General features: G+C 34.6%; 1 protein-coding gene across 46 annotated transcripts in view; it reads right to left on the bottom strand.

The window, feature by feature from the left end:
* HDAC9 (histone deacetylase 9) overlaps positions 1–12,684 on the bottom strand; it is a 967,336-nt gene that overhangs the window by 190,269 nt on the left and 764,383 nt on the right. The window lies entirely within an intron of this gene.

Below are 12,684 nucleotides of genomic sequence, written 5' to 3'. Positions count from 1 at the left end.
CTGGAATTTTATAAAGAATTCCAGGGCTGAGTAGCAATCAGATCTATCCATGATCAAGGAACGCCTTAACCTCCAGATTAGCTGGAATGCATCACGGAAAGCTGAAGTAACTCCAGCATGAAGGCAGGGAACTATAAATCCTTGCAAAACCAGCATGTTCAGAAAAGTTGGGTTGCTTGACGTGAAAGAAAGAAATCATTTATCAGATGGTTCACACCACCTTTCACATAACAATGATTCAAGTAACATGCTCCCGACAGAATGTTTCTTTAATACACAATCCTAAAACTTTTGAAATAATTTTAATATACCCCAGGAATATTTATTTCCAAATCTTACTACAAGCATAAAGATATTATAAAGAAAAATAATGTATTCCCAAGGGCTTTAAATATACATACAGTTTTCTAGAACATTATGATAATTAACTCAGTGAGTTAATTTGCTATATATTTTGATGGGCATATACATAATAATAATTTTAGAAGCAAATTAGAAGTCAATAACATAATACCAATTACAAATATAGGAATGATGACAAACATACTCCTTATTCTGGTTCTTAGGCAACTTACTATTTTTCTGGCTATAAAAGATTAATAAGACACTATTAATGAAAAATACACCACAACAGAGAATGAAATTTTAAGACTATAGAGTAGAACTATAGAGTGCTATACGACTTCTGGGAATGGAGAATTCTATAAAGATTAGACACGTGCAATGTATTTTATTGGGAACACAGGAATTAGAGTGAAAATAACAAATATAATATAAAGCAATATAATTAGCATATAATAACATTTTACAATCATATTAACAATAATAATCTTTTATAATTCAATTAAAAATCTTATGTTTTATGCATTAAGGACATGACTAAATAATACAAAGAAGAAAACTTTCAGTGATCAATAACGCTAAGAAAAAACATTCAATTTAATTATTAATCAAGGAAAAGCAGATGAAAATCCCAATGGAAGCCATTTTTCTACTTCAAAAATGAAAACTTGTAAAAAATACTCCATGCTGACAATGGAGTAGTCCCTATATATTCATAAAAGCTGCTTAGAGAAGGATAATTTATTATAGTCTTTCTGGAAAATAATATATCTCTATACATTTAGAGGCTTTATAAACATTTCCTTTTGAATTAGTAATCTTCTTAAAGGATTTTTGCCCTAAAGGTGTTAACTGTGTAGGCAAGTATTTCTGTAAAAGATAATGTTTTATTCTACAGTCATCAAGACTGTATGGTACTGGCACAAAAACAGAAATATAGGTCAGTGGAACCGGATAGAAAGCCCAGAATTAAATACATGCAGCTACAGTCAACTAATCTATGAGAAAGGAGGCAAGAATATACAATGGAGAAAAGATAGCCTGTTCAATAAGTGGTGCTGGGAAAACTGGACAGCCACATGTAAAAGAATGAAATTAGAACACTTCCTAACACCATACACAAAAATAAACTCGAAAGGGATTAAAGACCTAACTAGATACTATAAAACTCTGAGAGGAAAACATAGGCCAAACACTCTCCAACACAAACCACAGCAACATCTTCTCAGATCTACCTCCTAGAGTAATGACAACAAAAATGAAAATAAACAAATGAGACAATTAAACTTAAAAGTTTCTGCACAGCAAAGAAAACCCTAAACGAAACAAAAAGACAACCCAAAGAATGGGAGAAAATATTTGCAAATGAATGGACTGACAAGGGATTAATCTCCAAAATTTATAAACACATCCTACAGCTCAACACCAAAAAAACAAACAAAAGGGCAGGAGATATAAAGATGTTCAACATCACTCATTATTAGAGAAATGCAAATCAAAACAACTATGAGGTACCACCTTACACCAGCTAGCATGGCCATCATCAAAATGTGTACAAACAATAAGTGCTGGAGAGAGTGTGGAGAAAAGCGAACCCTCTTACACTGTTGGTGGGAATGTAAATTGGTGCAACCACTGTGGAAAACAGGATGGATATTCCTCAGAAAATTAAAAACAGAATTACCATTTGATCCAGCAATCCCATTCCTGGGCATCTATCCAGAGAAAACCATGACTCGAAAAGACACATGTTCTGCAATGTACATTGCAGCACTGTATACAATAGCCAAGACATGGAAACAACCTAAATGTCCATCCATGGAGGAGTGGATAAAGAAGAAGTGGTACATATATACACAATAGAATATTACTTAGCCATTAAAAGGAGAGAAATAACAGTATTTTTAGAAACACGGATGGACCTAGAAATTATCATGCTAAGTGAAGTCAGTCAGATGGTGAGACACCAACATCATATGCTATCACTTACAGGTAGAATCTAAAAAAAGGACACAATGACCTTCTTTGCAGAACAGATATTGACTCACAGACTAAAAAACTTTTGGTTTCCAAATGAGACAGGTTGAGGGTAGGGGGATACACTGGGGGTTTGGGATGGAAATGCTATAAAATTTGGTTGTGGTGATCACTGTACAACTATAAATGTAATAAAATTCATTGAGTAATAAAAAAAGAAAAAAATTAACGCAGGTTGAAAAAATAAATTGAATACCTTTGGGAAAAAAATAAATTCTATACAATCAATTTAAATTACTCTACTGATATTCACCCACAACATGGCTATTGTTCTGTTTCTCTTTAAATGTTATAAAGAACTGAACTTGTATTGTCTTAAATAACTCATTCTTCAAAATATGCTTTTTTCTTTATAAAAATCCTTCCTAGCTTTGTCACTTAACACTCTGGTTTCACCCACTTCTCTACCCTCAGCTATCAATGATGCTATTTTTCAAATTAATATACTTAGATTTTGGCTATAACATAAAATTTAAAAAGTTAGAAAGGAAGAAATAAAATCACATTATTGACCCTCCAAACTAGCCATTCTTGGAAATTCCCAATTTTCAATAAAGATACACAAAATAATTCTAAAAAAACGATAATACTTTATTTACAATAGGAAACATGGGAATTATCTAAGTTGACTAATATTAGGAGAACGGTTAAGTGAAATATGGTACGTCTATACCACAGAATGCTAGACACCCATTAAAATTTTCTTATAAATATTTAGTGGAGCAGAAGAGACTCAGCAATTTTATTTATTTATTTATTTTAGTTTCCCCAAATGTAGTGTTTTTTTTATTATTCAAATGAATTTATCACATCTGTAGTTGTATAATGATCATAACAATCCAATTTCACAGGATTTCCATCCCATAACCCAAGCACATCCCCCCACCCCCCAAACTGTCTCCTCCAGAGACCATAAGTGTTTCAATGTCTGTGAGTCAGCATCTGTTCTGCAAAGAAGTTCATTCTGTCCTTTTTACAGATTCCGTATGTCAGTGAAAGCATTTGATGATGGTGTCTCATTGTATGGCTGACTTCACTTAGCATGATAATTTCTGGGTCCATCCATGTTGCTAAAAATGCTGGTACTTCATTCCTTTTAATGGCTGAGACTCAGCAATTTTAGAAGTACTAGTGTAAAAATAATAAGCACATATCCGAGTAAAGGTATTATGTGGGTTAATTTATAATTTCATGTATTTTCCAAATGCCTTTACAACAAGCACTGATTATTTCAGAGTGAAAAAATATTATTAAACAAAGAGGAAGTTAAGAGGTAGATTTTAAAGGGTCCTAAAGGAAGAGGTATGTTCATAAAGGTGAAAAAGGATGTAAATGGTATTCTGGGCGGTGGGAAAAGCATGAACAATGGCTCAGAAAAAAGGATTTTAGAAAGTATCTTGTACAGAAAATCAATCAATGATAAGGAACAAAATAGAACTGAAACTGCATAGGTAACTAGCTAGATTATAGAGGATAAAAAGTCAAAAAGAATTTAATTTCATCTTCCTCTTTTCTCTTACAGCCAAATTCCTTGCACAAAGCATCTGGCATTCACTTCATAGTTTTCCTCAGTAATTTCTACCATTTTGCTAAACTGCTTTTGGATTTAAAATTATCTTTAGACAATAACAAATATTTTCTTAGTCATCGTGATCCACCTGAACTTTCAAATGTGTTCTTAGAAATGGCAGACTCCCCTACATTTTCCAAGTCTTTTCTGAGCACCGCCCTACCCTTTCCTTATCTGAAAAGTGGCTTCTCCCATAATCTGTTCTGATGGTAGCTATTTCCCCTCCCACACTTCACTAACCTGCCTGCAGCAGAAGATGGAGTTAGTGTTCTCCTTTCTCATGGCTGCTCTGAGAGCATGAAGCCACTGCACCAACCACCTACAACACTCTCTTATAAAAAAGGATTAGATCACCCAGAAAGAGGGAAGATATAAAACAGTATAATGACTGAGACTTGAGTCCTGGGGAAGTCTACCTCTTTTCCCCTCCTGTTGCACTAGAGGAGTTGTTAGCCCACCCAGAATTTCTCCCTCCACCTGTGGTTAGGATATCATCCCCTCCTACTTTTTCACTAATATTTATGTTTTTCTCCCTAATATATTAAATCCATATTAAAATTCCCAATTATATTCATTTCATCAAGATCTAAATAGACTTAAGTTTCTGCCATCTTGAAAATAAAATTATATATATTTAACTAAGACTATATAAATATATACATACATACACATATATAAAATATATATCTTCATCCTTACTTCCATTGATCCTTTTAACTGCCACACTTCTTTTCTTCTCCTTTGAACAGCTAAAAATCTTGAAAAGTGATCCATTCTGCTTTCTCATTTTGCTTTTTCCTCACTGATGCCTCAGTCACCTATCTCTAAATTATCTTCCACCTCCATTAGTCCACTAAAGAAGCTTTTATTAAGGTCATCAATAAACTCCATGTCACTAAATACAATGAGATTTTTATGCTCTCATCCTACTTGGCCCTTCATTAGCTTTCAACACTATTGGCTACATCTTCCCTTTTAAAACACTCTCTTCCTTTGGCTTCTGTGACTTCATACTCTCCTGGTTTCCTTTTCTCTCTTTCCACTTCCTAATCAGTCTCCATTTAGGCTCATACTCCTCAGTATGCTCATTAAATATTGAAGTTACTCAAAGCCCATGCTTAGGCTTCTCCTCTCCTTTATCCGTACTTATGTCTCATGCAATTCCACAAATTCACAGAATTTTATTACCTCCCATCATAAAGATTTCTATTTCCAGGATGAACCCTGCTGAGTACAAAATCAAACTACTAGCCTGCTTACTTGATACCTTTGCGTAGATATCCCAAGGTGACTTCAAATGCAATATACCGAAGATTGAACTCCTGATCTTCTTCCAGCCTTCTCTAACTTATCAAAGATATCAAGATTCATCATGGCTCAAGTCAGGGGACAATGAATTATTCTTAATGGTTTCCTGTCCCTATCCTTCGTCCACCTCATTTTAACTCATAGTCAATTCCTGCTGATATTGCTTTTAAATGTCACTCAAGTCTGTGTACTTTTATCTCCATCCATTCCTTGAATATTTTGCCTTTTGAATTTCTGCCTTTGTCTTCATCTCTTCTCTGGTAGTTTCTTAGCAATTTCAATAACCACACAGACAATTCATTCAGTGACTTGATTCTTATTTGTCTCACTTCTTGCCTTCAATAAATCTGTCTTCTGTTTACACCCATACTCCTAGACCTTGCCGTTACCAATAAATAATGACATCTCCTCCAAAATTTCAAGGTCAAATATCCCACCCTCCTATTTTCCAGCTGATGTCTCAACTGCACTGGGATTTCCAATCCTTTGACCTTACTTAACTTTTGCTGATCATCATTCATCCCCACCACAATGTTCACTTCCCTTCTTATTTGGCTTAGACTTCAGAGTCCATTATATTCACTTCCTTGCCTATACTTTTAGATGACTTGTCCCATTTTCCCTCCAACATACTTCTCTGGTGTGTTGGTCTACTTGTAATCCCAAAATAAAATACCACAGGCTGGGTGCCTTAAACAAATAAACTCATTTCTTATAGTTCTGGAGGCTGACAGTTGAGATTATGTTTTGGCAGGGTTCATTTATGTAGAGAGCTCTCTTCCTGGCTTATACATCTACCTCCTTTCCCCCTGGAGTCTTCACAAAGCCTTTCTTCTGAGTCCATGGATATAACTACATGGTAAGAACTCTGGTGCCTCTTTCTCTTAAAAGAGTACCAGTTCTATCACCTTATGAAATCATGTAACCTTTATCACTTTCTCACAGACCCTTTCTCCAAACATAGTCACATTGGAAACTAGGGATTCAACATATAAATGTGGAGGGACACATTCAATCCAAACATAACTGCAGTCACATTGTCCTTTTCTTCCTTCAATATACTCTCCTGGTAAAATTACAACTCTAATCAAACACAACTTGGATCTGCTCTGTTCTTGAACCTATGCAATTAAAAAAACCACACAACTGGTCTTCTTTTAAATTTATGATTATGAACCTCAGTAGGCTCTTCATGATGCCCAGCAATCACACTATGTTCCTTAGTCAATTAACTCCTCAAGCCTTTCATGTAGTATTTCTACCTTTTTCTACCTCTTCAAATCTCCATTAGCCCCTACTTAGCTTTACCCTTTTTGATGACTTGGCTTATTTCATTTAGAAAATAGAAACAATTAGAATAAAATTTCTTCATCCTTCCATAATGAACTGTATCCACTGACCTCCACTAGTCCCTAATCCTATATAAGGGCAATTAATTCCTCTGCACACCTCCTCTTACCTAATCAAGGACATATCACCTATTGCTTCCCCCCTCTATGATATCATTAATTTTCCCTCTATTGGATTATTGCCACCAGAGTTAAAACACATTCACTTTCTCTGCTTAATACAAACAAAATAGGCAAAAGGACAAATCACAGTATTATATTGCTATAATGTAATATGTAACAGATAAAAGTATATATAAATAATAATGATAATTAACTTCAATATTTTGATACTCATTTAATCCAACAATATCTGAGGGGAGACAATATTATTATTCCCATGTCACAAATGAGGAAATGAAGGCACTGAAGAATTAAAGAACTTGTTTAAGATTCATACCTAGCAAGCAACAGTGCTGGGATTCCATCTTAGACAATTACACCTAAGAACAAACACTTAAGACTAACCAATTGCTCACATGATCTGGCCTCATCATCTTATACTATGATCCACTGTGCTTTCTCTACTCCAGCCACACTGGTCTTTAGGTTTTTCCAGCATGCCTTGTTTCCTTTCATAAACCTTTGCACATGGTCCTAGTTTCTGTGTGGAGTGTTTTCCACTTACCTACCCTCTCCTTCACCTGGATAATGCCTCCCTACCTGCACATTTTAGCTCCAACATCACTAACGCAGGGAAACCATCACAGGTCACCATCATTTTCCTCTGTAAAGTGCTCTTAGAGATTGGCCAATCCTTTTTTCTGAGACTCATCTTAGTTTGTAGTAATACACCCATTAGTGTAATTATGTCATTTATTTGTTATTTTTGATTATTGTGGTTTATATGATTAGTGTCCTCGCCTCTATTCTCAACAGTGGGGTCACCAATTTATGACTTGGCTCATCATTTTATATTTTGGAATTACATAATGCTTGGAGACTTACATAGTGACTGGTGATCAATAATGAATGATAAGGCACCCTCCTGCATTGCTGGTGGGAATGTAAATTGGTACAACCACTCTGGAAAACAGTACGGAGGTACCTCAGAAAACTAAATACAGAACTACCAGGAGTTCCCGTAGTGGCTCAGTGGTTAACGAATCTGACTAGGAACGATGAGTTTGCGGGTTCAATCCCCGACCTTGCTCAGTGGGCTAAGGATCTGGTGTTGCCGTGACGTGTGGTATAGGTTGCAGACGCAGCTCGGATCCTGCATTGTTGTGGCTCTGGTTTAGGGTGGTGGCCACAGTTCTGATTAGACCCCTAGCCCGGGAACCTCCATATGCCACGGGAGTGACCTAAGAAAGGGCAAAAAACAAAAAACAAAACAAAACAAAACAAAAAACCACCATATGACCCAGCAATCCCACTCTTGGGCATATATCCAGACAAAACTTTCCTTGAAAAAGATACATGAACCTGTATGTTCATTGCAGCACTATTCACAATAACCAAGACATGGAAACAACCTCAGCAGATGAATGGATTAAGAAGATGTGGTATATATACACAAGGGAATAATACTTAGCCATAAAAAGAACAAAATAAGGCCATTTGCAGCAACATGGATGGAACTAGAGACTCTCATACTAAGTGAAGTAAGTCAGAAAGAGAAAGACAAATACCATATGATTATGGCTTTTATCTGGAATCTTACATATTGCACAAATGAACCTTTCCACAGAAACTCATGGACTTGGAGAACAGACTTGTGGTTACCAAGAGGAGGGCAAGTGGGATAGACTGGGAGTCTAGGGTTAATAGATGCAAACTATTGCATTTGGAGTGGATAAGCAATGAGATCCTGCTGTCTGGCACAGTCACTTGTGATGGGACATCATGGAGGATAATGTGAGAAAAAATATATATATATATATATATTCTTATATATATGACTGGGTCATTTTCCTGTACAGTAGATATTGGCAGAACAGTGTAAATCAACTATAATGGAAAAAATAAAAATCATAAAATAATTTTTAAAAATGTAAGGCAGTTGGTGAATAGATACCATCCTGGTTTTCATTCCTCTGGTCCTTTGTTCTGACCTCAGTTACAAGTTCTTCCTTCTCTCAAGAGCTCCAGCTTTTGCATCTTAGCTTTCATGGGAGGCTGCCTATTAGATTTGCTAGCACCTTCTTTCTTAGAAACACATAAAATATTTTGCTCCTTATAATTAGTGGACTCTTCGATTTGATGAACTATGGTGGAAAATACCTTATTATTAACATAGAAATATATGACTTTCACATTGGATTCTGGGCCTCTTAAGGAGTTTGTTTTGTATCTTTCTGTATTTTTTTTCTTTGGTACTTGTTTTGCCTTATTGTCTCACATAAAGGTTAATACCACTTGAAAAAAAAATGTTAATACCACTTGAACCAGGTTTTTCCTTGGCTTGAGAACTTATATCTTCAATGAATATTTTTTTTTAATATTTTCAATGAACCTTTTAAACAATTTATTGTATTTTCAAAGACTCAGTAATCTGCTATCCTCACAAGAATAACTAGGAGAAAACCTGTATGCAATAAAGGATTCAGGGATTGGTTTATTATTTTCTCATCTAATGCTAATATATAGAGATAGCCATTTTCATTTGTGAAAAAATCTTGTTGTTTCAAACTTTGGCATGTGTATGATGTTCTTACTCAATTTCTTCTTTTTGTGAACATCTCAGAGTATAGCAGTAAAAATCTACAAAGGTCATACTATTCCATACAATTGAGAATTTTTTTTTACCTTACTGTGTGAAAAAACTCTTTGCTCTATTCTTTATTCAAAGTTATGCAGACCAAGAGGTTAATCAAAGAAAATGCATATCAAAGTACTTTTCTGTGGCTCTGTAACAGTTTAATGATGATATAATTTTTATCTTAAGAATCTAATTTTATAAATCTCAAGTTTTACATTCTCTTCAGTCATGAATATCACTAATCATAGAGATTTGGCAATATTTTAACAGAACTAACAATGTTTCAAATACTGAGAATGCTTACATTCTTATATTACTGTTTTTTAGAATGGTGTTATTGATGTTTCTCCTTTGTTGAAGAGAAGAAGAATGTGTTTTCTGGTGTCATCCTATGGGTATTCAATGGATGGTAAGAACCATTACCTAATTCCAACCTATACAGAATAATTTAAGTTTCAGAAATCATGGAAAATAAGGGTCTAATCATCACTGATAAGAGTGATGTAGAATGTTAGGAACATACTGTATAGCAGAATTAACCAATCCAAAAGGGAAAGCAAAAATTATTTATACACTTCTACAGACAGTAAGTAATGAACTGGAACTTAGACTAATACAACCTGTAATACCCAAGAGCATGGTTATAAACTTATTAGTTTGAACTTTTATTTTTATAAAAGTATAACTTCAAAGCAGAGTACAGAAAGTCTGTGATATTTATAAACTGACAAGAGATGAGAGGATTGTATTTTTTTTGTTGGAAGTAGTTGATCACATATTTTTACTTAATATTTTAAATGTAACTATTTTGGGAAGCTACAATAACAAAATCAAGGAAGAATGTCCTGCTGAGAAAAATGTTTCATGTATAATATAACTGCCTACTCTCCAAAGACTAATTGAGCATGTCAGACCAATTGATTGGGATTCTATTTTTAAAATTTCTCTTTAAGTACATTACTAATTTAGAGCTCAGTAATTACCTCCCAATGCTTAAGTATTACCATTCAAGTATTTCTAAATGTACTAAAGTATCAACCCTCAGTGAAATAAATATGTATCAAAACCAAGCACAGCATGGAAAAACTCTACAGAGTGTATTTCCAAATAAATATGTGATGGTTGAATTATTACTTCCAATACATTTGCTGAATTGGAAATTCTTATGCCATGATTTATGTACTTAAACATTTCACTGGAACCCAGAATCCCAGCTACCCCAAATTCATACTGATGCATCATCAATTTTTAAAATGACTTTAAGAAACATTTATTTACCTATATGTAGGTTGATTTTTTTAAAGACGAGTTGGAGATATTTTAATCTACTTTGATATTCAATAATAACCATAATTATCAAATATATCACTGTAGAAGTTATTCGGCCCTAGAAAAAAGAAGTGCTGAAAGAAGCTAGAACCTGCAATTTACATGACTATACTAGCATAGCATAATTTATATCCAAACAAATCAATTTGCTTGTAAGTACCCTAACATCTCAACGAATTTGTTTGCCAAGGGTACAAGTGTTTTACCTGATGATAGATAAAAAGAGTAATGAAAATAGGCATGCATTAGCTGGTTTCACACATTTAAAAATATGTGTAGAAAATTGACAGAACACTGTAAACAAGCTATAATTGAACAAAAATAAAAATCATTATATAAAAATTATGTATAGTTATAAACATTTAGTTATTTATATTAAGCTGCACAAAGATCAGGAAACCAGAAATACGGTAAAGACTTTATATGTTTTTAAAGGATTTAATTGGATAGAAGATCCTAATGTTCTCATATCATACTAAAATTTTGTTTCTAATAATCATTACTTGAAGTAATTGTGTTTTTTGCATCTGGCTGGGTTTTTCAGTTGTTTGAGATTTTGTTTTGTGGGGTTTGTTTGTTTGTTTCTGGTTGTTGCTATTCTTTGTTTTGGCGGTGGGGGGGAGCAGATAATGTTATTTTTAGTAAGAGGATTTAAAAATATAAATAATACTGCCCATCATGCTATAGTAAGCACTTCCTTTATAAGTATTCTCAATGCCCAGCCTACCTCTCCAGGTAGGTAGAGTTGAATAAGTAAAAATGTCCACCAGAATTCTCTAGCACCTTGTGGACCACCTACGATGGTTCATTTGAACTTGACTCAACTCTGCTTCCCCATGCAAAATGGTGTGGTTACACTCAACGCTGCAGTATTATTTTTATTTATTTATATTTTTAGGGCTGCACCCATGGCATATGGAAGTTCCCAGGCTAGGGGTTGAATCAGAGCTATGGCTGCCAGCCTACACCACAGCCACATCAATGCCAGATCCAAGCCATGTCTGCAACTATACCACAGCTCATGGCAATGCCAGATCCCTAACCCACTGAGTGAGGCCAGGGGTTGAACCCGCATCCTCATGGAATCAGGTTCGTTACTGCTGAGCCACAATAGGAACTCCAACACTGCAGCATTAGAGTCCATTCTTTTGGCTAAAGAAACTGAATATTGTGCAATGGAAATTGTGTGCAGTGTTTCTGTAGATACCACTAAATGTTAAAATTTTAGGTTAAGATCATATATGAAAGTTGAATTAATACTACCTTCTCCTTCTATCACTCTCTGGTAATGGATTTGGGGATTTTAGATGATTGGAAACCAACTCAGGAACAAAGAAAAATCAGATAATCACCCCTCCTGACCTGTTTCCTCCACTTCTGTTTACCTTGTAGGAGCTTAGGCAATAATTGGCTCAGAGTCCACTTTTCAGAACCAGCTCAGGCACAGCAATTTAATGAGCTGTAAGATAATCTGCAAACTTGAGCTGATTGATATGGATATGATACAGCTCATCATTTGTTTAACATGCATTATACCATTTCCCATTCAAAGTTCTTACTGAACAGCAACTGTGGATCTCTGGTGTATTCTGAGATCTTTTTCTTCAGCTATACTAATATGTGTGATAAAATAGTTCCACATGATTTATAGTATGGCAACAGAAATGTGAAAGAAGAATATTTTCCTTTCCCAGATTCAAGTTCTTGGAATAAAATCTTATTTACAAGTAAAAAGAAATTCATTATGTCTACTAAATGTCACAAACAATTGGTTTGCCAGACCCTGTCAGTTTTTACCAGAAAGAGAGAGGGGATCAAATTCTATCACCTTAGAGACAAACTACAAATAAATGCTAAACTTTATCCATTTTGCCTTAATTTCACAAGTCTCTAATAAGTACTGTATAATATCTTCATTGTTAATTCTCTCTATAAAAATTAAAGATATAGTTGTGTGATTCTTTTGAAAGAAGGAAATTAATAGGAACATGAGAGTAAAACACTATACT

Source organism: Sus scrofa, chromosome 9 (assembly GCF_054392235.1).
Source record: "Sus scrofa isolate SSC_HxYL_T2T_F1_AM1 chromosome 9, Sscrofa_HxYL_maternal_Yorkshire_Landrace_v2.0, whole genome shotgun sequence".
Taxonomy (NCBI): domain Eukaryota; kingdom Metazoa; phylum Chordata; class Mammalia; order Artiodactyla; family Suidae; genus Sus; species Sus scrofa.
This window is presented reverse-complemented; position numbering and strand designations above follow the sequence as displayed.